Genomic DNA, 27,652 nt, shown 5'->3' with positions numbered 1-27,652 from the left:
ATGGGCAAATCTTTCATTATCCCCGACTCCAGAGACCTCAGTCTTTGACTAGAGTAGGATAGATTTCTTTTTTTTTTTAACTTTTTTTTTTTTAAAGATTTTATTTATTTATTTGACAGAGTGAGACACAGCGAGAGAGAGAGAACCCAGGCAGGGGGAGTGGGAGAGGGAGAAGCAGGCCCCCCACGGAGCAGGGAGCCCGATGCGGGGCTCAATCCCAGGACCCTGAGATCATGACCCGAGCTGAAGGCAGACGCTTAACGACTGAGCCACCCAGGCGCCCCGAGTAGGATAGATTTCAACAATCAGATATGGCTTGGAGAATATAGTATATATACACACAAAGATACAAATTTTTTTACACAAATGATGGCATATTATACACACTGTTATACATACTGCTATTTTTATTTAATGTATCTTGAACTGGCTCCCAACTAGTACATATAGAGCTATGTAATTCCCTTAGCTACATTGATTTCCTTAAATGGATACACTTTATTTAACCAACCTGTTGCCCATGACCATTTGGGCTATTTCCTGTCTTTCACTATAACAAACAATGCTGTAATAAATATCCTTATATGTATATCATTTTACTTTTATATGAATTCTGAATAATTCCTAAAAGTTGTTCATATACATTTTAGTTTGGGTGTACATTTGTCAAAACAGTTTTTAATGATCTTGGATTGTACAATCAGGTCCCAGGTCCTGACCAAGAAACAACTGGTTAGGGGCGCCTGGGTGGCTCAGTCGTTAAGCATCTGCCTTCGGCTCAGGTCATGATCCCAGGGTCCTGGGATCAAGCCCCGCGTCAGGCTCCCTGCTCCACAGGAAGCCTGCTTCTCCCTCTCCCACTCCCCCTGCTTGTGTTCCTGCTTTCGCTATGTCTCTCTGTCCAATAAATAAATAAAATCTTAAAAAAAAAACAACAAAAGAAACAACTGGTTGATGAACCAGATTCTCTAATCTTGCCCAGTTTGAGAAGACTTTTTGGGGTTAGTGAATTTTAGCTTAAGAAAAGTGAAATCCAGAAAAGGAAACAAAGCAATATTACCAAAACTTTAGGAAGATACTTAAATTAACAACAGGAATGAATTAAAAACTGTAGAAATGGACTAAATCCTTATCACTGATGCTTTAGAAGGCTTTTAATTGTAAGTGTAGTAATAAAATTTGTAATAATTGTATATATTTTGTGTGCTTAAGATGTTTAAAATGTCCAAAAGAATGTTATACTAAAATACTAACAGAAGTCTAAATTGTTTAAGGGGAGTAAATGAATTTGAGATAAAGGTTGAAATGTTTAATGAAATATGGGGTTTTTTGTTAGATAATATTAGATATAGGAATATAACAAAGAGCATTATAAAAGTATAAAGGGCAGTGAGCATTCCTAGTACAAAGCTCCTTGGTCATTAAATAATTTATCAGTAATTGCATGTAGGGCACCTGGGTGGCTTAGTCGGTTAAGCCTGCCTTAGGCTCAGGTCATGATCCTAGAGTCCTGGGATCAAGTCACGCATCAGGTTCCCTGCTTGGCGGGGAATCTGCTTCTCCCTCCTGCAGCCCCTCCCCAGTGCTTGTGCTCTCTCTCTCTCAAATAAATAAAATCTTAAAAAAAAATAATTGCATGTAAAACTGGCCACCCAGGAAGTAGAACCTTGTTATCAATTATTTAATGGATACTTCTACCCCCAAGCACTCACCCCCAGGGATATATACATTTCAGGAAACGAAGTAATCTACAAATGTCTCTTCTTTAAATCTGAAAGCACTCCTTTAATATTTTTATTATTATTACTATTTATTAAGCTCTTAGTATTCTTTTCATTATAAACCAACATAATCTATTATGTGGCAGGCATTGTGCTAGATTCTAAAGAATCAGTAATAATCTAGGAAGACTTGGAAACAGGGCTTCTTCTCCCATACTTCTCACTTTAAGTCTCCCTTTCTGGTCTCTCGTAATGGCCTTTCCTGGTTAAAGGAGCATCCTCAAGTGCGGCACCTTCCAGATAGAAAGGGCAAGAAACATTCTTACTTCAACAGCTCCATACTGTTTGTTACATTCCCAACCCTCTTCATGTTTGCTCCTAGAGTATATTCTCTGGCTGAATTCTTGCCATCTGGGGAATCTGCTCCTCCCTTTTAAAGCCAATGATTTCTGGGGCCAAGACTGTAGTATACTTGCAAAATAACCACACCTTGGGCAGGAGCACTGCCAAAAGATACCACTACAGACAAGACAGTCCTTTGAAATCTAGTTAATAAAATTTTTGAGAATTTTGCACTCTTCTAAAGAATAAGCCATTCTTTTAATAAAAATATAATGTCTGAATTATTTCCAACATTATCCTAAAAATTTCCTGTATGCTGAGAATTGTATTTGTTAGTTAACAAAGACCTGAAAAGCACTCATTTTTCTTTATAATGAGAAGGCTAGATGTAGGTAGTGGCTGCCCTTGGCCTCCATGGTTGTTTTAGACACAATATCTATCACTCAACTAAAAATTGCTAGACATGCTTGGAGAGAAAACTAGAAAATAGAAGCAGTACTATGGATGATTCAGATACTAGAACTGGCAAACAATTTAAAATAGCTATAATTAAAATGTTAAAAACTAAAAAATATAGGCAAATGGATAAGACGAAGAAATTAAACAGAATTGAAATCTGTAAAAAAGAATCAAATAGACAACCTAGATCAGTAAATTAAGAAATTAGGAAGTTGGGGCACCTGGCTGGCTCAAGCAGAAGAGCATGTGACTCTTGATCTTGGGGTCGTGAGTTTGAGCCCCTTATTGGGTGTAGAGATTACTAAAAAAATAAAATAAAATAGGGATGCCTGTGTGGCTCAGTCAGTTAAGTGTCTGCCTTCAGCTCAGGTCATGATTCCAGGGTCCTGGATTCGAGTCCCGCATCGGACTCCTTGCTCAGCAGGGAGCCTGCTTCTCCCTCTGCCTGCTGCTCCCCCTGCTTGTGCTCTCTCTTCCTCCCTCTCTAACAAATAAATAAAGAAAATCTTTAAAAAATAATAAAATATAAACTTAAAGAAAAATTAAGAAGTCATTGTATGGTTTTAACATAAGACCAAACAAGCAATGGATAGGAATACTGAACTCAAAGACAAGTCAAAAACAAAAAAAAGCCCCACATGAAGTGCAGAGGAAAAATAGAACAGATTAAGCGACTGCCTTCGGCTCAGGTCATGATCCTAGAGTCCCGGGATCGAGTCCCACATTGGGCTCCCTGCTCAATGGGGGAGTCTGCTTCACCCTCTGACCGTCTCCCCTCTCATGCTCTTTCTCACTCTCTCTCTAAAATAAATAAAATAAAAAAAAAATAGAACAGAAAGAACAGAAGTGAGTGTAAGACAAAAGGGACACAGTCAAAAGATTTACCATATATGTAAGTGGAGCCTCTGAAGAAGAAAAGAGATGGGAGAATAATTAATATCTGAACTGATTAACTGATAAAAAGCCTCAACAAAATTTTCAAGAAGCTCAGCAAACCTGAATAAAAAATAAAAAGGAAAACACACAAAACAAAAAGCAAAGCCACAATCAGAGAAAAAAAGGCTTGACAGTACCCAGAAAAGACACATTAATGAATAAGAAAGGGGTAACACAAATAAACAAAAGCAGGAATGAAAAAGAGAACATCATTATAGACACCATAGACATTAAAAACATAGTAAGAGAATACTAATAACTTTATCCTATTAAATTTGAAAGCTTAGATGAAACAGATTTTAAAAAACATGCCAAAATGGACAAAACAAACAAAAAACCTGAAACATCTGAAGAGGTGAATTGATTCCATAGTTTAAAAATCTCCAGGGTGCCTGGGTGGCTCAGTCAGTTAGGCATTTGACTCTTGGTTTCAGCTCAGGTCATGATCTCAAGGTCCTGAGACCGAGCTCCAGTGTTGGGCTCTGTGCTCAGCATGGAGTCTGCTTGGGATTCTTTCCCCCTCCTCACCCTCCCCCCTCTGCTCATCCCTCTGCTTAAGCCTCTCTAAATAAATAAAATAAAAATCTTCCTATCAAGAAAATTTCAGGCCCAGAGAGCTTCATCAGTGAATTCTTCCAAATTTAAGGAAAACCTTTAGTCTTAAATGTAGTGAATAGAAAAACACAGGGAATTCTTTCTAACTCATTTTATGAGGCTAATATAAGCCTGATGCCAAAACAAAGATATTAAAAGAAAAGAAAATTATGGGCCAATATTTCTCATGAACATAAATGCAGAAATTCTATAAAGTATTAGCAGATCTAACCCAGTCGAATTCTTAAAAAGTTTAATACATTATGGAAAGTAGGGTTTACTTCAGGAACGAAAGGTTGGTTCAAGATATGAAAATTAAGATAATGTACCACATTGATGATAACAGTAAAAAACATATGATCCTCTTGATAGAGAAAATGCATTTGCCAAACTCAGACCTCATTAATGTAAAAATCTTAGCAAATGAGAAAGAGAACTTCCTCAACTTGATAAATAGCATATACAGTAGGTATTTTGTAGATGCTAGATACAAGGACAATATACAAAAAACAACTGTACTTCTAGCAACAGACAACTGGAAAATGAAAAAAAAATTTAAAACCATGTACAGTTTCAACAATAAATGTCAAATATCCAGGTACAAATCTAACAAAAGATGTGCACTGAAAACTACAACAAAGTGTTGAGAGAAATTAAAGATCTTAACAAATGTAGGCATACGCCACATTTATTAACTGGAAGATTCAATATTGATAGGATGGCAATTCTTCCCAAAGTAACATATAGACTCACACACAAAACCCCAGAAACGATTTTTCATTTTTTGTGAGAATTAACAAGTTGAGGGCGCCTGGGTGGCTCAGTCGGTTAAGCATCTGTCTTAGGCTCAGGTCATGATTGCAGAGTCCTGGGATCGAGTCCTGCATCAGGCTCCCTGCTCAGTGGGGAGTCTGCCTCTCCCCCTGCTCATGATCTCTCTCTTACTCTCTCTCTCAAATAAATAAATAAAATCTTAAAAAAAAGAATTAAAAGAATTAACAAGTTGATTCTGACATCCATTAAAAGGACTTTAAAAAGCCAAGACATTCTTGAAAAAGAAAAGAAAAAAGGTTGAAGGACTAATACTATAGATTTCAAGACAGTGGCACTGACAAAAAGATAATAAAACAGAATATGGTCCAGAAAGAGGGCCACATATATGTCACCTAACTTATGATAAAAGCCTCCTGTAATTCAGATGGGCAAGGATGGTGTTTTCCATAAATACCATACACAAAAATTAATTCAAGATGGACCATAGACTTAAATACGAATGCTAAATCTATAAAGCTTCCAAAAGAAAACAGGAGAATATCTTCAGGAACTTGGAAATAAAGATTTCTTTTCAAGATACAAAAAAAAGCACTAATCATAAAAGACAAAGGGCTAAAAACCTTCTAAGAAAATGGGAAAAGATATACATAAGCATAAGAATGTACTCAAAAATGATGCCATGTTAAAAGGACACAGGAGCTAATTTGAAGGCGTTCCTAATGGCCCAATCTGGGACAATTTGAACAAAATATATAACAATACTAATGGATTAAAACTCATAGAGTAAAATAAATACCCGAGTTAATAAATAATTGAATAAACACATGAGGAATAAAGGACAGCTCTTTACAGAATAAATTAATAAATATAGAAGGAATGATGTAAAGAGAAAATCACCAATAGGCAAACATCAACAGTAACAATTGTTACAGACAAGAATGATCAATGCATGTTAAAGTTAATGGGTGAAAGTATGATGAGAACATCTTTTTTAAGTTTATTTAAGTAATCTCTATACCCCGAAGTGGAGCTCAAACTCATGATTCCAAGATCAAGAGTCCCATGTTCTTCTGACTGTGCCAATCAGGCACACCCATGAGGACAGTATTTTTGCATAGTCTCAAAGCACCTCTCCACAAGATACTTATTAATTAAAAAGAGAAAAATCGTAGTTTTACAAAGGAGAAACCTGGCAGATACCCCTCAACCAAGTGATCATAGTTAACATTACCAGTAATGAAATATATTGATAACATTCTATGACACATTGAGAGGAAGACAAACATAGTTTCTGTAATCTTTTAGCCAAAAATGCATAGTCTAAATTTAACCATGAGGGAAAAAGCAGACAAATCCAAATGGAATGAGAGTCTACAAAATAACTGGCCAGTACTCTTCAGAAGTGTCAAGGTCAGGAAAGCTAAAAAAGACTAAAGAACTATGTCTGGGGGCGCCTGGGTGGCTCAGTTGGTTAAGCAACTGCTTTTGGCTCAGGTCATGATTTCAGGGTCCTGGGATCTAGCCCTGCACCAGGCTCCCTGCTTGGTGGGGAGCCTGCTTCTCCCTCTGCCTCTGCCCCTCCCCCTGCTTGTGCACGCGTGCGCTCTCTCTCTCTCTCTGAAATAAATAAAATCTTAAAAAAAAAAAAGAACTATGTCTCATGGGAAGAGATAAGACAATTAAATCAATGTGGGAACCTTCAATTGGATCCTGAAAAAGAACAGGGCACTGATAAGACAATTAGCAAAATTTAAATAAAGTCTGTAAATGAGTCAGTAGATTTCTTGATTTTCATCATTGTACCAAGGGCACCTGAGTGAAGAATATATAGGAATTCTTTACATTATACTTACAATATAAAAATAAAGTGTTTTAAAATGAAAAAAAATTTTTTTAAAGGGCAGTGGGCAAAAAGACCTAAACAGACACTTTAAAAACCAGGATATCCAAATGGCCAATAAACCTATGAAAAGGTGCTGAACATCATTACCCATCAGGGAAATACAAATTAAAACTGCGATGAAATTCCACTATTTTAACTATCCCACCAGAATAGTTAAAATAAAAGACTGACAATATCAAACAGAGACGATGAGGAGCAACTGAAACTCATATATTGCTAGATGAGTTGGTAGAACCACATGACAAATTGGTAGTATTTATTAAATATATGCCCACTGTATGATCTAGCAATTCTACTCCTAAGTATTTAGCTAACAGAAAAGTATTTACATGTTCACCAAAAACAGAATGTTCATAGCAGCAATACAGTTTGTAATAGCCAAAGAAATGTTAACTATCAAATGTCCATCAATAGTGTAAGCAATTAATAAATTGCAATATATCCCATATGTAAAGAGAACTTCGAACAATGACACTCAACAACATGGATGAGTCTCAGACATAATGTGTAAGAAAAGAGACCAGGCATAAAAGAGCACATGCTATACAATTCCATTTATAAAGAAGTTCAGGAATGGGTCATTAATGGTGATAAGACTTCTGAATAACGATTGTGGGAGAAATAACTGGGAAGGGGTATGAGGGAATCTTCTGGGGGCGCTGGCAAAGTTCTTAATGTTAATTTAGGAAATTGTGATACAGCTCTATTCTTAAGATTTGTGTACTTTATATATGCTATATCTCATAAAAATGTTTTTTAAAAAACTATCGGAACCATGTTTTGGTAGGGACATGGAGCAATGAGATGTTTCAAACATTGCCGTGCAAGCATAAATTTGTGCACCCACTTAGGTAATTATTTTGGCACTATTTAGTAAAGTGCTAGATATATGATCCAGAAATTCCATTGTCTGGTAGATAAATTCATGCACACGTATCCTTTGTAAAAGAATGCTGTGGCAGCACTGTTAATAAAGTCAGAAACTAGAAATGGCTCAAATGCCCATCATTGACTGAAGGGATGAACAACAGTGGTATACTTCAAAGGACAGAATACAATATAGCAAAGAAAACAAATGAACCACCATATGAGAAATATGACAATTCTCAAAAACATAGTTGTACAAATAAACAAAATAAAAAGAAAAAAGACAATATGATAGCATTTGTAGAAGTTTTAAAATGAGGGAAAACTACAGTATAATACTTAGGTAGACAAACTAAGTGAAAAAACCTCATACATTTATCCACTCACCAAGCAGTCACACAACCACCACGGGGACATACAGCTAGAGGTAACCCACAACCAAAGCAACAGGGCCACACACCCAGGGCCTCAAATGGTCACATGGGCACAATCACACATTTACCAAGAGGACATTCAGTCACAACCACACTGTCAGAAGTACCTGACACCTGCAGATGGTCGCACAGTCACAATGACACTAACCACAGATAAAACCACATAGTATTCACAGGTACCCCCACCTGTACTCTGCAGCACACGGTCACAATGTCGCATAATCACACACCCTTACGGGGACAAACGCACATCCACGGAGTCACAAGCTCCCCACACCCTCACAAACAATGCCGCACGTGGTCCCAAACACACACACACCACCGGGTCCCATCCAATCATACCAGCACAGTCACGGGCTCCCAGACTGTGCTGCACACTGGTAATCACTGGAAGCACACACTCACCACAGGAACAGCTAGTCACAACCACACGGTCATTCACCACATACCGCCAGACACAATCCTACAATTTCAATCTAACCTACCCCGCCGTACAAAGCCGAGCCTCTGGCTCCACCCTCTCCTGGGGATCCTCACCTCAGGCCTTCCAAGCTTCCAAAACAGCAGTAGCCCGCAGGGCGCTGCAACAGTTACCGGTGTAGACCTGAAGGTCCCGCCAGCGCGTGACTTTGAGGCTGAATTCACGCGAGAATTACAATGATGCCGAGGCGCCCTCTGGGAAATGTAGTCAAAAAATTACCTATGGCGAGCAAGATGGTTCCCTGTCGCCAGGCTTTCTATCCAGGGTTAGCTGCAACCCCGCTTGCTTAAAGGATTGCTCCCCCTTATGGAACCGCGCACCGGAGGCCACGCAGAGCCTGGTTCAGTCTTAGGCAGTGGCCTCCAAGGAAGGCCACTCCGACGTGTTTGAAATAGGATTGCTTCTCGGATCCACCTTATTATCCCCAGAATACGGGCTCAGGAAGAGGGCTGGTTTGGTTTAGGTAAGACTATTCGCACCGTTGAGCCTTCTGGGAAATGTAGTTCGGAGCCGGGAAAGCGGTGGATGGACCGTTTGAAATTCGTCGTGATTCTTCACAGCTTGCTCCGGGCTACACCCCCAGAGACTTCTGGGAGTGTCACTGCGTCCAAGGGGTGCGCAGGCCTCTTGGGTTGCGCTTTCGGCGTTTGTTCGGGCGTGAGTTTGGCTTGCGTTTCCTCACTTTGGAGGAGTTGTGGGACCTGAACTTCTGAAACAAAGCTGGGGTGGCCGAAAGTAAGGGGATGAGAAAGTTGCGATGGGACTGGGGAGGTCCGGAGGGAGGTATCGCTAAACATGAAACGGGGTTGCAGAGGCCAAAAGGGAGGGGTTTCCGACGTTGCGAAGGGGGCTGATATTTTTCTGTGCTACTGGTTTCTGAACGAAAGTCAGGGCCTGAGGAGAATGGTGAGGCGGTGAGACAGCCTTTGCAGGAAGCAAGTAATGAGATTCCCGGTGTGTGTGATTTGGGATGTTGGGGGTCGGGGAAAGAGGGAGAAACGGGACTCAGGATTATGTGTGTGTGTGATGGGTAATTTATTTATTTTTTTTTTAATTTTTTTTTAAAGATTTTATTTATTTATTTGAGAGAAAGAATGAGAGAGAGAAAGCACATGAGTGGGGGGAGGGTCAGAGGGAGAAGCAGACTCCCTGCCGAGCAGGGAGCCCGATGCGGGACTCGATCCTGGGACTCCAGGATCATGACCTGAGCCGAAGGCAGTGGCCCAACCAACTGAGCCACCCAGGCGCCCCTGTGATGGGTAATTTAAATAAGTATCACTGTATGTATGACTGGGATTGTATCTTGGAGAGTAATCGCTGAGCCACAATGGTAAAACAGTAACAAGGACAGATTTTCCTAGGACATCTTTTTTTTTTTTAATGGGAGCAAGTTTACATAATTGAGCTGATCAGTGAGCTAAAGCTTGACTTTTGTTTAAAAACAGTAGCATTATTATGGAATTGAAATAAAAATAGAGTTGTTTTCTTAAAAGAGAAAGTCTATTTGAAGGGAACTATTTTTCTTTTTTTTTTTTTAATGGGGTGCTTGCTCTTGCTTAGAGTACAGACCCTAGAGACAAAGCAGTTCAGGCTTCTGTGTTCTTTTAATGTCCTGAGGGAGGGGTGTAGGTGTAAGGGAGCTGACTTGTGAAATCCTGGACTAAGAATGTTTGAAGGGTAATGTCGACCATTGCAAATAGCAGAAAAGTGAATTAGTGTTATTCCCATTTTCTTAAGAAATAACTGCCTTAGATCAAGGAATAAAAGTTTAAAGTTTCTCAAGGAGCCTACTCAGATAAACTAATAATTCCCTCGGGTTACCCCTAGGCTAGGTGGATTTTGTTGGTTATAAAAATAGGTTGCTCCTAATTGCAAAGGTGCTTTCTCCAAGTAATTTACTACAGATGCTTTTAATATAATTTTATTATATTTTATTTTTTTGAAGATTTTGTTTTTAAGTAATCTACACCCATCGTGAGGCCCAAACTCACAGCCCAGAGATCAAGAGTTACATACTCCACTGACTGAGCCAGCCAGGTGCCCAACATAATTTTAAATAAAAGGAGAAAGTAAGGTTGGGTCTAAAATTCGTGTAAGTAAATTTTGTATATACAAACAAAACCTTGGAATAGGATAAAATTCTTCAGGGTAATCTTAGCAAGAAATAAGTAAGACCTGTTTAAGAAAAAATTTAAGTCCCTATGAAGATACACAAAAAAAGATTTAAATGAAAAGTTATACCATATTCTTGAATAGAAATCCTTCATTATAAACATGTCATTTAAATTAATTTATGAATTTAACATCCCACTGAAAATAATATCTTTCCCAAATAGGTAAGAGTTACTCTAAAGTTCAAATGGAGGGTTGCCTGGCTGCCTCAGTCAGAAGAGCAAATGACTCTTGATCTTGGGGTCATGAGTTCAAACCCAATGTTGAGTGTAGAGATTACTTAAATAAATAAATGTTATTTATTTATTTATTTTTTAAAGATTTTATTTATTTGACAGAGCACAAGCAGGGGGAGCGGCAGGCAGAGGGAGAGGGAGAAGCAGGCTCCCCACTGAGCAGGGAGCCTGACGCGGGGCTCGATCCCAGGACCCCAGGATCATGACCCGAGCCGAAGGCAGTCGCTCAACCAACTGAGCCACCCAGGCACCCCTTAAATAAATATTTTTTTAAAAAAGTAAAGTTCAAATGTAAAAACAAAGGCAAGAATAGACTGGAAGAAAAAAGCAATGTGGGGCACATGGGGCTAATCTTATGATAACAAAACATATTCTAAAAGTTCAAAAATTTAAATAATATGGGATTGTCATCTGACTGGACAGACCAGTGGAACAGAATAGAGAATCCAAAAATAGACCTAAATAAAGAATTTTAGTGTATGGTGAATGGGGCATCTCAGATTACCCCTCAGGTGAATGGGGAAAATGTGAACTTTTCAACAAAGGTAATAGGGACAACTTGACAGACTTTCTAGAAAAAAGAGTGGATTATGACCTGTATTGAATGCAGAGTTAACTCCAAATGGTCAAAATTTAAAATTGAAACAAAATACAAATTATAAATATAGACTGAAAACTTGAGTGAATTACTTTATAACCATGGAGGGGGGAAGGCCTTTCTAACTTCAGATTCTAAAAATCAAACCATAAAAGATTAATTATCCTTTCTAAGTGGAAAAAAAAGTTAAAGTGGCAAACTGGAAACATATTTGCATTTTATAGTTAGAAACAAATGGCTAACTTACCTAATATATAAGGAGCACCAAAAAAAATTGATTAAAAGACTAATAACCCAGTAAGAATGGAGAAAGATTAACAAATAATACACAGAACATAGTCTACATGTTCTCAAATGTATGAAAATATGCTCAACCTCATTCATAATCAGATAAATTTCATTAAAACTATATAGAAATATTGATTCTTACAGACTAGAATGGCAAAAATTTCCCAGATTTGAAAACCTATATTGCTAGAGGGACTGCAGATTGGTACAAACTTTTTGGAAGGCAATTTGGCAGCATCTTTCAAAATCCCAATTGCATTTAACTTTTCACTGAGCAATCCCACTTCTGAGATTTTATCCTACAGTTATGATGTATATCCAAGATTATTCATATAGCAGTCTTCACAATAGTGAAGATTAACCATAAATAAACCATTGAACATAATGCAATGTTATGTAATTGGAGAAAAAACTGAGAACACTGTTGATGGCCTGATACAGAAAGCCTCCAGAATATATTAATGAAAACAAAAACACCATGCAGAACCTTATGTGATACTGTTCTACTTTTTGTATAGGAAAGGGGGGAAACAGGTAAGAATAAATATTTGTGTTTGCATAAAGAACTGAAATTTGCAAAAGAAACTAATAAAAGTGATTTCTGTGGCAGCCATTGAGGGCAAGAGGGTGTGTAGGGACAAAGAAGGGCATTATTTTTTACTGTATACTCTTGGGACATATTTTTTATATTATGTATAAATGTTATAAATATAAATATGATTTTATTCATTGTCATCTTTACATGAGAAGGAAGAGTTGTGTTCTTCACCTTTCTTTTCAGAAACCTATCACAACTGCATTCTTGACAACTTCCTTGGCTTCCTTGAGACCACTCTCATTTTTCTAATTCTGATCCTCTGATTAGAAATAAAACAAATAATAAGAGCAACAAAAACATTCATGAAATGTTTTTCCACTTGTCTTTTTAAAGTTAGATTCTGTCCTTGATCATCTCTTAATTTTTTTTTTTTGAGCACCCATATCCATACCATGACTTCAACATTTACTGACTCATGAGCAACAAATTTGTTTCCATTCTACAATTATACAAAAGATAAAATTTACCATTGGGGGAGCCTGGGTGGCTCAGTCGATTAAGTGTCTCCCTTTGGCTCAGTTCATGATCCTGGAGTCCTGGGATTGAGCCCCACGTCAGGCTCCCTATTCAGTGGGGAGTCTGCTTCTCTCTCTGACCCTCCCCCCTCTCGTGTTCTCTCACATTCTCTCTCTCTCAAATAAGTAAAATCTTTAAAAAAAGATAAAATTTTATGATGATTTTAACCATTTTTAGTACATTCACATTATTGTGCAACCATCACCACTATCCATCGCCAGAAATTTTTAATCACCCTAAACTTAAAACTCTGAACCCACTAAACGATAGTTAGCCATCCACCCTCCCTTCATCCTGTAACCATTATGCTACTTTCTGTCTCTATGAATTTGACTGTTTTAGGTGCTGCTCACGTAAGTGAAAGCACACAATATTTTTTTGTGTCTGGATTATTTAACTCAGCATATATTTTAATGGTTCATCCTTGTGCTCTATATCAGAATTTCATTCATTTTGAAGGCTGAATAATATTTCATTGTGTATTTATACCACACTTTGTTTATCCATTTATCTGTTGAAGGACATTTGAGTTGTTTCCATCTTTTGGCTACTGTGAATAATGCTCCTGTGAACATGGCTGTACATATATGTCTTTGAAACCCTGCTTTCAGTTCTTTTGTGTGTCTACCTAGAAGTAGACATACTGGATCATATGGTAATTAAGTTTTTAATTTTTTGAGGAAAAATTCTTATACTGTTCTCCTCAGTGGCTGCACCATTTTACATTCCCTCCAGCAATGCACAAGGATTCCAATTTCTCCATACCCTCACCAACACTTACTATATTCTGGGGTTTTTTTTCTTTTGATAATAGCCATCCTAATGGGTGTGAAGGGTGTCTCACTGTAGTTTTGGTTTGTATTTTTTTAATGATTAATGATGTTGAGTACCTTTTTATGTACTCATTATTGGCCATATATATCTCTTTTTGGAGAAGTGAGTATTCAACTCCTTGGTATATCTTTTAATTGAGTTGTAGGAGTTCTTTTTATATTCTGATCAGGTACATGATTTGCAAATATTTTCTTGCATTCTGTAGATTACCTTTTCACTCTGTTGATAGTATCCTTGTTGCACAAAGTTTAATTTTGAGGAAGTCCAACTTAACTGTTTTATTGCCTGTGCTTTTATTTTTATTTTTTTATTTTTTATTTTTTTACAGAGTGAGTGAACGTGCGAGAAAGGTGGGACAGAGGCAGAGGGAGAGAGAAAATTTCAAGCAGGCTCCACACCCAATATGGAGCCTGAACCAGGGCTCGATGATGGGCTCCATCTCACAACCCTGAGATCATGACTTGAGCTGAAATCAAGAGTTGAATGCCCAACCTACTGAGCCACCCCAGCACCCTTTGTTGCCTGTGCTTTCAGTGTTATGTTCGGGAAATCATGGCCAAATTTAATGTCATGAAGATTTTCCCTTATATTTTCTTTCAAGAGTTTTATAGTTTTAGCTCTTTTGCGTAGATCCTTTATCCCTTTTCAGTTAATTCTTTTATATGGTGTAAGGTGGGGCCCAACTTTATTCTTTTGTATGTGAATATCCAGTTTTCCCAGCACCATTAGATTATTTCCAGGCTTAATGCTAACATTTATAATAGATAACGTGGTTGTTTTGAGGGTTTCGAAGATCACTCTAAGGTTTGATGCTTCAGTGAAGGAGTTACAAGACTCAGAAAAACTTATATTCATGGTTATGGTTTATTACAGTAAAAGGATACATATTAAAACCAGCAAAGGAAAAATGAGCATAGGGTAGGGCCCAGGAAAGAATAGACATAAGCTTCCAGTTGTCCTTTCCTAGTGGAGCTGCAAAGAGAGCACTTAATTCTCCCAGCATTGATATGTGACAGCACACGCAAAGAGTTGCCAACTAGGATAGCTTACTTGAGCCTTGGCATCCAGAGTTTTTATTGGGGGTCAGTCACACAGAAATGAGCACTCACATGAATGACCTTAGCTATTCAGTCTCTAGTCCCCCAGAGGTCAAACTGATACAACATAGCTCAATACCCCAGGCATACAAAAGCAGGTATTCACCATAAATCATATTGTTAACATAAACTATCTGGTGTGGCTTTTAGGTTTCAGAGATTCAAAGACACCTTTATTAGGATATTCCAAGGGCTCAGAGGCTGACTCCCAGGAGGTGGTCAAGGGCCAGTCCTTTCTTTGAAATGTGTAAGGTTTGAGCATCCCAAGCTTGCTGAGGTCACTCCTCACTACACACTTGTATAGATAGGTTTGCATGTATGTGCTAGTTTATGATAAATCCCCAAATTGCAAGTGCTGAGCCAGAAGTTAAATGTATTTATGATTTTGACAGATAAAAGTGAATTGCTATTCAAAAATGTTAGCCCAATTTATCGTCCTACAAGAAGAGAAATGAAACTGCCTTTTTTCTATTCTGCTATAAGTTTCATTTATTTTTTTTAAAGATTTTATTTATTTATTCATAAGAGACAGAGAGAGAGGCAGAGGGAGAAGCAGGCTCCCCGCTGAGCAGGGAGTCCAATGTGGGACTCGATCCCAGGACCCTGGGATCATGACCTGAGCCGAAGGCAGACGCTTAACCATCTGAGCCACCCAGGTGCAAATATATATTGAGTGCTAATTATACAATAGACACTGAAGATACATCAGTAAACAAATCCCCATTTTCAAGGAGATTTCTATGTAGTATTGCCAGATAGAGGGTTGAAAGAGATAGTAATCAAATATATAAACTGTGTTTGAGATCAGATAGTAATAAATGGTACAGAAAACAGTAAAGCAGAAAAAGCAATAAGGAATGAGAGGAGAGATGCAACTTGAAATAGAGTTGTCAGGGGTGAAGGTCAAATCTGGCAAAGATTTGAAGGGGGGAGAAGGAAGAGAAACATGGAAATTTGGGAGAAGACCATTCTAGGCAGAAGGGACAGCTAGTACAAAGGCCCTGAAGTGGGGGCCAAACTTGAGGTTAAGGGCACAGTCCTCTAGGCTTCCAACATCAACTGCAAGCTCAGGGCTCCCCATGGCCACCCTCACTTCAGACAGCTGGCTATAAATTTGGAGGTCTCACAGATGCCCTCAGTTTTGATAACTTGCTGTAGCAAGTCTTGGAACTCAGGAAAACACTGTACTTGTTATTACAATTTTATTGTAGCAAAAGAATACAAATCAGAACCAGCCAAAAGAAAAGACAGAGCAGAATCTGGGACTTGGAGAGTCCCAGATGTGAAACCTTCTGTGTCTCCATGGGTGCATTACCCTCCTAGTGTCAATGAGTGGCAATATGTGCGTGGATATTGCTAACCCAGGAAGCCCACCCAAGCTTCTATGTCCAGAGTTTTTATCAAGACTTCATTACATAGGCACGATTGATTGAGTCATTGGCCATGTGAACAAAGTTGATTTCCAGCCGCCTCCACTCCCTAGAGGTCAGGGGTTTGTATGGCTCAAAGCCCCAAAGGTCTAATCGCACAGTTGGTCTTTTTGGTGTGGTTGTCCCCACCCTGAGTCATCTCCTTAGCATAAACTATTGAGGGGTCCACCATTAAGTCACCTCATTATCATGAAGTATCAGGTGTGGTCTGGGGCCCTCCATGAACAGAGACACTCGTATCACTTGGTAAATTCTACAGTTTTAGAGGTTACCTTCTAGGAGCTCAGACAAAGGTTTTAGGTAAAGTTAATTCTTAACTACACATCCTCTCAGTAATCTTGAGTTATGTAGTCAAATGCAACAGGAGGGGCACCTGGGTGGCTCAGTTGTTAAGCGTCTGCCTTCGGCTCAGGTCATGATCCTGGGGTCCTGGGATCAAGTCCCGCATCGGGCTGCCTGCTCTGCTGGAAGCCTGCTTCTCCCTCTCCCACTCCCCCTGCTTGTGTTCCCTCTCTCGCTGTGTTTCTCTCTGTCAAATAAATAAATAAAATCTTTAACAAAAAAAAAAAATGCAACATGAAAACTGGTATTTCAGGTTTTTGTTTTTGTTTTTTTTCCTGAAGACATTTCTCAAGTTTTTTTCCTGCTACAATCTAAACTTGATTTTCTCTATACCTGTTAGTTAGCTGTCCTCTTGGGATATTATCATTCTCTTGGGTATTTTCCTACATTTCTTTACTGTGTGGGGTTCCTTCTGTCCTTAATGTCGTCTCTTCCTTTCTCTTGAGTTACTACAGTTGACCCTTGAACAACACTGATTTGAACTGCCTGAGTCCACTTATGTGTGCATTTTTAAAAAAAATACAGTACGGTACTGTAAATGCATTTTTCCTTATGATTTTCTTTTTTCTAGCTTACCTTATTGTAAGAATACAGTATATAATACATATAACGTACAAAATATGTGTTAATCAACTGTTTATGTTATCAGTAAGGCTTCTGGTCAACAGTAGGCTATTAGTAGTTAAGTTTTGGGGGAGTCAAAAGTTACGGAGGATTTTCAACCGCATGGGGTCGGTGCTCCTAACCCCTGCATTGTTCAAGGGTCAACTGTACTTCATTTTTGTGGAAGACATCCTCCAGTAATATCCTGGCTAAAGTATTTGGGCCCCTGCATGTATAAAAATGTCTTTATCTTGTCTTCTCACTTGATTAATAACTTGGCTAGATTTACACTTCTAGGTTAACAATTTTTCCCCCAGAATTTTGAATGCATTGTACTATATAGCTTAACTTAAAGATGGTCTCTATGCTGGGAAGTCTATGACCTTTGGATACTTGTCCTTTTGTATAGGACAGGTTTTTTTCTCTTTCTATTTAGGATGATCTCCTTATCCCAATTAAGAAATTTAACAGTGATACACATTGGTGTGGGTCTTTTTAAAAACTGGAAGGACACTTGTGTGTTTTTTAATACAGAGATTCACAATGTATAGTTTTAGGAAATTTTCTTTAGTTCTTTGAAATTTTCTGCACTCAATTTCTATCATTCTCCCTCTGGTTGTCTTTTTATTTATTAATATAAAAATTTCAAATATATACAGAATGTAAGAGAACTATATTTAGATAATTAGTAAATGTTTGGATTTGTCCTCTTCTTTTCTTTTTTCTTTTTAAAGCTTATTTATTATTTTTAGTAATCTCTACACCCAACCTGGGGCTTGAACTCACAACCCTGAGATCAAGAGTCCCATGCTCTATTGACTGTGCCAGCCAGGTGCCCCTAATCCTCTTATTTTCTACTCTTTTCCCCTACTGTTAGGGTGACCCGTGATGAGGGCAGCAAAGAATTGCACAGAGAATGGAGCAACAAGTAGGACAGAGTTTATTCACTCTCCAAGGGAGGAGAGGGGCCAGACCTCTAGAGAAATGTCAGCCTCGAGTTTCTGTCAGGCAGACTGAAGGGGTTTTGAAGGATGTGAGGGGGTTGTAGCTGTGCCTATGGGGGATGGGTGTGGGGAGGGGGTGGCCAGGTAAAACAGGAGGTGGGAGAGGGAGAGAGAGAATCCCAAGCAGACTCCCCACTGAGCCTCAAGCCTGTTGCGGGGCTCAATCCCAGGACCCTGAGATCATGACCTGAGCCAAAGTCAGATGCTCAACCAACTGAGCCACCCAGCAACCCCCCCCCCCCCCCCCCCCGCCGCACTTGTGTTTTTAAATATATACCTCAGTGTTTTGATTGGGAGAATTACTAGTTTTAGTCTTCATTTGTTCTTGCTAGAATACAGAAATAAGATTGATATTTATAGGTTGACCTTGTACTCAGTCTTGATAAAGTCATTTATTAGTTTTAGTTTTTTGGTAGATGGCTTGGAGTGTTGTAGTTAGATAATGATGTCTATAGAGACAGTTTTAGTTCTTCATTTCCATTTTGATTGCCCCTCCTTTTTTTTCTTTTTTTTTATTTCACTGGCTAGAACTTCCAGTATGACATTGAATAGGAGTGATGAGAGTGGACATCATTGTGTTGTTCCTGATCTGGGACAGGAGGCAATTCAGTCTTTTACAATGGGTGATAGGTCCTCTATTAGCTTAAGAAAGGTCATTTCTGTACCTAGATTGCTGAGAGTTCCCATCATTAGACATTAAATTTTGTCAAATGTTTTTTCTGCATTAGTTGATATGATCATCTGTTTTTGTTTTTAGTTTGTTACTATGGTATATTACATTAATTAGTTTCCATATTTTTTAAATTGTTTACTGTTATGTTAATCACCATACATTACATCATTAGTTTTTGTAGTTTCCATATATTAAACCGGTGTTGCATTCCTCAGATAAAAACCAATTTGTTTGTGATGTATTCTATATTGCTGGCTTTGATTGCTAACTTTTTGTTGAGCAAATTTGTGTCTATGTTAATAAGGAATATTGGTCTATACTTTTTTTTGGTACTGCCTTTGTCTGGTTTTGGTATCAGAGTAATGATAGCCTCATAAAATGAGTTGGGACATTTTCCCTTCTGTTTTTTTGGTAGAGACTGTGCAGAATTGACATATATCCTTTAAATATTTGGTGGATTACAACCACAGAACCATTTAAGCTAGAATTTTCTTTCTTGGAATGTTTTTAAATATGAATTCAGTTTTTTTCTAAAGATTTTATTTATTAGAGAGAGAGAGAATGAGAGAGAAGGAGCAAGGGGAGGGGCAGAAGGAGAGGGAAAAAGACTCCGCACTGAGCAGGGAGCCTGATGTGGGGCTTGATCCCAGGACCCCGGGATTATGACCTGAGCCAAAGGCAGATGCTTAACCAACTGAGCCACCCAGGCGCCCTGAGTTCAATATTTTTCTTTCATTAATTGAAGTGTAGTTGTTATATCATTATGTAAGTTTAGTGTACATAACATGTTGATTTGGTTCGTTCATATATTGTGGTATGGTTGCCACTGTAGCATTGTTAGCACCTCTACCATATTACATAATTATCATTTATTTTTTGTGGTGGAAATAATTAAGATTTCATCTCTTAACAAGTTCAATGTTTATAATACAATATTGTTGTTTATAATCACTATACTGTGCACTACATCTCCAAGACTGATTTATCTACTAGTTGCAAGTTTGTACTATTAAACAATAAATCTCCTGTTCTCCCAGCCCCTAGCCCTTGGTAACCACCATTTTACTCTCTTTTCTTATGAATTCAGTTTTTTTGTTTTTGTTTTTGTTTGTGTGTGTGTGTGTGTTTTAGGTTTCACATGGAAGTGGTATCATACAGTATTTGTCTTTCTCTGTCAGATTTATCTCATTTAGTATAAAATCTTCAAGGCCTGTCCATGTTGTCGCAAATGGCAGGATTTCCTTCTTTCTCATGGCTGAATATTATTTGTATGTGTGTGTATATATACATATATGTATGTATATTTACATCTTCTTTATCCATTCATTGTTGATGGCACTTGGGTTGTTTCCATACCTTGACTTTGTGAATAATGATGTAATAAACATGGGAGTGCATATATCTCACCAATATACTATTTTTATTACCTTTGGGTATATACCCCAAAGTGGGTTTTTGGGTCATATGATAGTTCTAGTTTTAATTTTTTGAGGAACCTCCATATTGTTCTCCATAGTAGCTGAACAAATTTACATTCCCATCTATACTGTACAAGGGTTCCCTTTCTCCACGTCCTTACCAACTCTTGTTTTCTCTTGTCTTCTTGATGATAGCCATTCTAACAGATGTGAAGTGATATGTCATTGTGGTTTTGATTTGTATTTCCCTGATAGGTAGTGATGTTGAGCATCATTTCATGTACCTGTTAGCCATTTGGATGCTCCCTTTTGAAAATGTCTGTATAGTTCCTCTGCCCATTTTGTAATTGGATCATTTGGGGGCTTTTGTTTGTTTGTTTGTTTTGTTTTGTGTGTGGTTTTTTGTTTGTTTTTGCTATTGAGTAGTATTCCTTACATATTTTGGATCTTAAACCCTTATTGATACATGCTTTGCAAATATTTTCTCCCATTCTGTAGGTTGCTTTTTATTTTGCTGATTGTTTTTTTTTTTTTTTTTGGTGTGCAGAAGCTTTTAAGTTCTCTGTGGTCCCACTCACTGATTTTTGCCTATTGCCTTTGCTCTTGGTGTCATATCCAAAAATATCATCACTAAGACAAATATTGGGAGTTTTTTTTCTATATTTTCTTCTAGGAGTCTTATGATATCTTATGTTTAAGTGTTCCATCCATGTCTGTCTAGTTTTTGCAAGTGATGTATGACAGGAGTCCCAATTCATTTTCCTGCATATGGTTATCCAGTTTTCCCAACACCATTTGTTGAAGAGACTACCCATTTGGTGTCTTGGTTCTCCCTTTGAATATTATTAGTTCACTGTATATGCAGGTATTTAATTATGCACTCTATTTTGTCAGTCTGTTTCTCTTTTTTTTCCTTCTTTTTCCTTTTTATTTTAATTCCAGTATAGTTAGCATACAGTGTTATATTAGTTTCAGGTGTACAATATAGTGACAACAATTCCATGCATCATCCAGTGCTCTCCTTAATCCCCACCATCTATTTCCACCATCCCCCCACCCACCTCCTCTCTGGTAACCATCAATATGTTCTCAATAGTTAAATCTCTTTCTTGGTTTGTCTCTCTCTCTTTTTCTTTGCTCATTTGTTTTTCTTAAATTCCACATATGACAAACCATATGGTATTTGTTTTTCTCTGACTGACTTATTTCACTTAGCGTTATACTGTCTAGCTCCATCCATGTCATTGCATATGGCAAGATTTAATTCTTTTTTATGGCTGAATAATAATATGATGTATATATGTATATATATACCATACCTTCTTCATCCATTCATCTATCAATGGACAGTTGGGCTGTTTCCATAATTTGGTGTTTCTGTCTTTATGCCAGTACCATACTGTTTTATAGCTTTCTAGTGTAGTTTGAAATCAAGATGTGTGATGCCTCTGGCTTTGTTCTTTCTCATGATTGCTGTGGCTATTCAGGGTCTTTTGTGGTTCCATACAAAATTTAGGATCATTTTTTCTATCTCTGTGAAGATGTCATTAGAATTTTGATAGGGATTGTGTTGAATCTGTACATGGCTCTAGGTGGTATGGACATTTTAACAATATTAATTTTTCCAATCATGAACATGGGACATCTTTCTATTTGTATCTTGGCTTGTAATTGTTCATATTGACCATATGTATTTCTGTAGTATCAGTTGTAGCATCTCCTCTGTCATTATTGATTCAATTTATTTGAGCCCTGTCTCTTTTTAGTCTAGTTAAAAGTCTATTGATTTTATGTTTACAAAAACCAGCTCTTAGTTTAATTTTTCTTTCTATTGTTCTTTTTCTGGTTTGTATTTCATTTATTTCCATTCTGATCTTTATTATTTCCTTCTTTCCACTAATTTTGGGCTTAATATATTCTTCTTTTTTCTGGTTCCTTGAGATGTGAACTTTGGTTGTTTATTTAAGATTTTTCTAACTTCCTAATATGTTTATTATCATTATAAACTTCCCTCTCAGAACTGCTTTTGCAGCATCCCATTGGTTTTGGTTGTTGTATTTCCATTTTCATTTGTTTTGAGATTTAAAATATTTCTCTTTTGATTAGTTCTTTGGCCCATTGATTGTTCTGAAGTGTTATATATTTAGCTGCTCCCATGTTGGATGCATAAATATTTGCATAAATATTAAATGTTTTATCTTCTTATGGGATGGACCCTTTTATTATTATACATTGACTGTTGTCTCTTACTGCAGTCTTTCTCTTAACGTCCATCTTGTCTGATATAAGTCTCGCTTCCCTCTTTCTTTTGGTTTCCATTTGCATGGAATATCTTTCAGTCTGTGTCTCTTATAGGCAGCATATAGTTGGGTCTTGTTTTTTTATTCATTTAGGCGTTCTATGCCTTTTGATTGGAGAATTTTGTCTGCTTATATTTAAATTGTTGAGAAAAATAAAGTGATTATTGATAGATTTGGACTTACTATTGCCATTTGTTAATTGTTTTCTTGCTGTTTTGTAATTTCTTTGTTCCTTTCTTTTTCTCTTGCTGTCATCCCTTCTGATTTGATGATTTTCTATAGTGACTTGCATGAATTACTTTATCTTTTGTGTCTCTACTGTTTTGTGGTTACCCCGAAGCTTATATAAGCCACCTTGGAGTTATAAGAGTATGTTTAAAACTGATAACGAATTATGTTTTTTTTCTGATAACAAATTATGATTGGATTTGCCTTCTAAAGCTCTACATTTTTATTCTGTCACCATGTTACATGTTTTTTTTTAAGATTTTATTTATTTATTTGACAGAGAGAGACACAGCGAGAGAAGGAACACAAGCAGGGGGAGTGGGAGAGGGAGAAGCAGGCTTCCCGCTGAGCAGGGAGTCCCAGTGGGGCTTGATCCCAGGTCCCCGGGATCATGACCTGAGCCAAAGGCAGACGCTTAATGACTAAGCCACCCAGGCGCCCCTTCATGTTTTTGATAACACAATTTTCATCTTTTATCCTGTATCTATTAAGTTCTTGTTATTTTTCTTATTTGTACTAATTCTGTCTTTTAATCTTCATACTAGGTTTATAAGTGATTAACTCACCACCATCACAACATTATTCTGAGTTTACTTATATATTTACCTTTACCAGTGAGATTTATGTTTTCATGTTTTCCTGTTATTAATTAGTGCTCTTTTTTCATCTTACAGAAGTCCATTTAACATCCTATAACCATGGTATAGTGATAATGATCTCCTTCATCATTTGCTTGTCTTCAAAACTCTTTACATTTCCTTTGATTCTGAAGGACAACTTCGCTGAGTAGAGTATTCTTGGTTTATTTATTATTTATTTATTTATTTGTTTGGTTCAGCACTTTCAGTATATTGCGCCACTCTTTTCTGGCCTGTGAAGTTTCTGCTGATAGTCTTAGGGGGACTTCCTTTGTTCATAACAAGCTCTTTTTCTCTTACTGCTTTTAAGATTCTCTCCTTGCCTTTAACTTTTGACATTTTATGTATCTATTTATTTTTTAAGATTTTTATTTATTTGAGAGAGAGAGAGCACTAGAGGGTGGGGAGGGGCAGAGGGAGAGGGAGAAGCAGACTACCTGCTGAGCAGGGAGCCCGACGTGGGGCTCCATCCCAGGAGCCTGAGATCATGACCTGAGGCAAAGGCAGATGCTTAACCAACTGAGCCACCCAGGTACCCCTAACTTTTGACATTTTAATTATAATGTATCATAGAAGGGGTCTCTTTTGATTTTTCTTTTTGGAAACTTCTGGGCTTGCTGGATCTGGATGTTAGTTTTTTTCACCCATGTTAGGGAAGTTTGCAACTATTATTTCTTTGAACAAATTATTTGCCCCTTTCTCTCTCACTCATCTCCTCTGGACCCCTATAATGCAGATATTGTTCTACTTAATGATGCCCCTGAAATCTCTTATAAACCTTTTTCATTTTTTTCTTTTTGCTCCTCTGAATAGATGAATTCTATTGCCCTCTCTTTATGTTCACTGATCCATTCTTCCATTTCATCAAGTCTGCTCTTGAATCCCTATTGAATTTTTCAGTTCTATATTTTATTCTTCTGCTCTGTCTTTTCTGTTCAATACTTTCTTCTATTTCCTGTGTCCTTGTTGAAATTCTCACTTTGTTCATGCATTGTTTCCTGACCTCAGTGGACATCTTTATAACAATTATTTTGAACTTTCTATCAGACAAATCACTTATGTCTTTTTCATTAAGGTCTATTTCTAGGATTTTTATCTTGCTCTTTTGTTTGGAGCATATTTTTCTGTTTCTTCATTTTCCTTCACTCTTTGTTGGTTTCTGTAGATTTGATAAAATAGCTACCTTTCTCAGTCTTGAGGAGTGGCTTTGTTTAGGAGATGAACCATGTCTTAGCTCTTGGTTGTTTCTTAAACCTTTGTGCTTGTCTAGGCTTGTTCTTAATGACTCCCAGTTGTCGAGAGTGTGCCAAGACCTATCAGTGTCCCAAAGGGAAGAATCTCAGTCAGCACCTAGATACAGTCTCATTGGAACCGCACCCTCAGCAGCAGGTTTTAAAGTATACAGATATACCTCTTTCAGGGGAAGACTGGGAGATGAATGTTTCTGTCCTTCCTCTCCACTGAGCCCTGGCAGGATAGCCAGTTAAGTTCCTTAATTTGCTACTGTCTTGTTGAACCAGTGAACACAGCCCCACTGGTCACCAGAAGCAGACAATCAAGGGTTGTGTCCTCTGGACAGCATCCACCATAGTTAGGGTGCCAGATGTGTGCACAAGATCCTTTCCTGGAGTCCCCATTAATCTGTGTTAGGGCAGAGGAACAGCATGAAGATTGTGTCTGCTGGTATCCTCAGTCTCTGCAGAGAATTGTATTTGGCCTCTAGATGTTTGTTATATTAGAAGACTGCCCCTCAGCTCACAGCTTTTAAGATGACCAGATAGGCTTCTTCCATAGTAAGACTGGGAGTTTCAGTCTTCTGCCTCTGTGCTGAGCCTTTAGGGGATGGATGGCCGAACCTGTTAGGTACGGTTTCTTAGCTTGCTGTAGTCTTTGGATCTCATGGATACAATCCCCATTTGCTTTCAGAGCTGGATATTTTGAGGGACTCTCAGGTGTAAGTCTTTTTTTTAAAAAGATTTATTTTTTTGGGAACCAGAGTGAGCCGGGGGAGGGGCAGAGGAAGAGGGAGAGAGATTCCTCAAGCAGACTTCCTGCTGAGCGCAGAGCCCAACTTGGGACTCGATCCCAGGACCCTGAGACCATGCCTTGAACCTAAATCAAGAACCAACCACTTAACTGAGCCACCCAGGTGCCCCTCAGGTATGTCTTTTTTTTTTTTAAGATTTTATTTATTTATTTGACAGAGAGAGACACAGCAAGAGAGGGAACACAAGCAGGGGGAGTGGGAGAGGGAGAAGCAGGCCTCCTGTGGAGCAGGGAGCCCGATGTGGGGCTCGATCCCAGGAACCTGGGATCATGATCTGAGCCGATGGCAGACACTTAACAACTGAGCCACCCAGGCACCCCAGGTATAAGTTTTAATAGTGGTGTTCCATACATGTGGTTCAAACCCTCCACTCATTAGGGAGAAGCTGTGATTTGAGTTCTCTCCTGATGGTTTGCCACTGTGCTGGGATGGGGTATTTGTGAAGATTGTATGTCACCCACTCCCACCCTAGGAGTAGAGAAATGGGTTTTCTCTTATTGCTTGGTGTATACCTATAAACGAGGTCACTAACCTCATTTCTGGATTTTTTTGAGGGAATTATTCCATATATAGTTGTAGATTTGGTGTTTCTGTAGGAGGTGGTATGTCCAGGAGCCTCCTGTTTACCATCTTGAACCAGAACCATCATTGGTTTCTTAATCTGAATCCACCTTCCAAGGGAGCTGAGTGAATGAGCAGAATGTGACAACTGGAATTTTGGTTTAACAGGAGTGTTCACTTACCATTCTCAGTCTTATAACAATTCCAACTCTTCTCATCCTACTGATAGCCAATAAAAACCACTCCCCCATGGTTTGAAACATCTTGGGTGCAAGTAGTCATTGCCCCTGGTCTGGAAATTGATTTTTTTTTTTTTTTAAGATTTATTTATTTGAGAGAGAGAGCATGCGTGTGTGTGCACACAAGTGGGGAGATGGGCATTTGGAGAGAATCCTTAAGCAGACTCCCTGCTGAGTGCACAACCCCTGAGGTCATGACCCGAGCTGAAACAAGAGCGGGACTCCACTTAACGGACTGAGCCATCAAGGTGCCCCTGGAAGGTGATTCTCATAGATCATGTTAGCAAGTCTGGATTTTTCTCCTTTCAAACGTTATTTATGGAAATTACTAAAAGTTAAGAGCATAAAAGTATAGGGTAGTCGGAAATATTTATATATCGTGTTGTGTGCCATGCAGCCATTATGTGCTAGGGTTTCTGAAGAGACCACATGTGCATCACCCCACCCTTTACCCATCAGTTGTTATCTAAATGAGATTTAGGACAAATAGTTAAGATGTAGGGAGGCCAGATATTACTTTTATTATAGATAAAGGCAAATTGGAGTATGGTCACGGTAGGAGTCCAATGAGCTTTCTGTTTGGACTCCAGAAATAAACAGCCTGACCCAGTGAATCATGACAGTGGCAAGAACAGGCTCCCAATCTCCAAGTTCACGTCTTGACCTAGAGCATTGGGGAATGCATGCTCTATGCAGATAGGCAGATTCGAAAGTGAAGAGGAAAGAAGCAGGGCCAGGACACTTCATGCCTGTGTCTTCTTCCAAACTCTGTATTAATCTGGATCCAATGTGAAGACAGGAAACCACACATTAATTAAAACAGGGGAGCTTAATATAAAGAATTATTAAGTGGCAATAATAATATAAGTATTAAGATGGAAAGGGACTCTAAAGGGACTCCAGGGCTGAGGCAGAGTACCCAAGGAAGGACAGTCTTGGAAGGGAAAGGGTTCACATTTCATCAAAGACTACTAGCTGATAGAGAAGTTTGCTGCTTTCCTCAGGGCAGATATGATTCATATTCATTAGGCAGTTTGGTGAGCAGAGCCTGAGAGATAGGCATATAGAGGGAGTTTGGGGCACCACTGTGGACACTACTGGAACCTGGAGCTATAGAGACCTTTCTCTGCAGGAACCTAGCACACATCCATGAAGGACTTGAGCCAGAACAGCTCCAGGTTAGCTATGTGGAAGAGGTCGGGTACTGGCTTGCATGAGGCCCCCAGTGTGCCTGTGTAGGCCTATGAAGAGGGTATAGGGAGTATAGATCTAGCTGGGGTATAGACACATGTTTGAAAATCTGCTTGATGCCTCTGACT

General features: G+C 38.4%; 1 protein-coding gene and 1 long non-coding RNA gene across 6 annotated transcripts in view; one reads left to right on the top strand and one right to left on the bottom strand.

Annotated features, from left to right (window-relative positions):
- LOC114198943 (uncharacterized) overlaps window positions 1–8,664 on the bottom strand; it is a 55,034-nt gene extending 46,370 nt beyond the window's left edge. For 3 of the 4 annotated variants that reach the window (XM_088028451.1, XM_088028449.1, XM_088028450.1), the window contains exon 1: window positions 8,568–8,664. The gene's annotated coding sequence lies outside the window, so the exon portion shown is untranslated. Of the gene's footprint in view, window positions 1–8,515 lie in introns of all 4 variants that reach the window. The other variant, XM_088028448.1, reaches the window with a different exon arrangement.
- Window positions 8,665–8,741: 77 nt separating this feature from the next.
- LOC148163203 (uncharacterized) overlaps window positions 8,742–27,652 on the top strand; it is a 38,024-nt gene continuing 19,113 nt past the window's right edge. The window contains exon 1 of one of the 2 annotated variants that reach the window (XR_015769383.1): window positions 8,742–8,974. This is a non-coding gene — a long non-coding RNA (uncharacterized LOC148163203). The other variant, XR_015769382.1, reaches the window with a different exon arrangement.

Source organism: Eumetopias jubatus, unplaced genomic scaffold, assembly GCF_037043125.1.
Source record: "Eumetopias jubatus isolate StellerSeaLion01/CBP00866 unplaced genomic scaffold, mEumJub1_p1.0 scaffold_10, whole genome shotgun sequence".
Classification (NCBI taxonomy): domain Eukaryota; kingdom Metazoa; phylum Chordata; class Mammalia; order Carnivora; family Otariidae; genus Eumetopias; species Eumetopias jubatus.
This window is presented reverse-complemented; position numbering and strand designations above follow the sequence as displayed.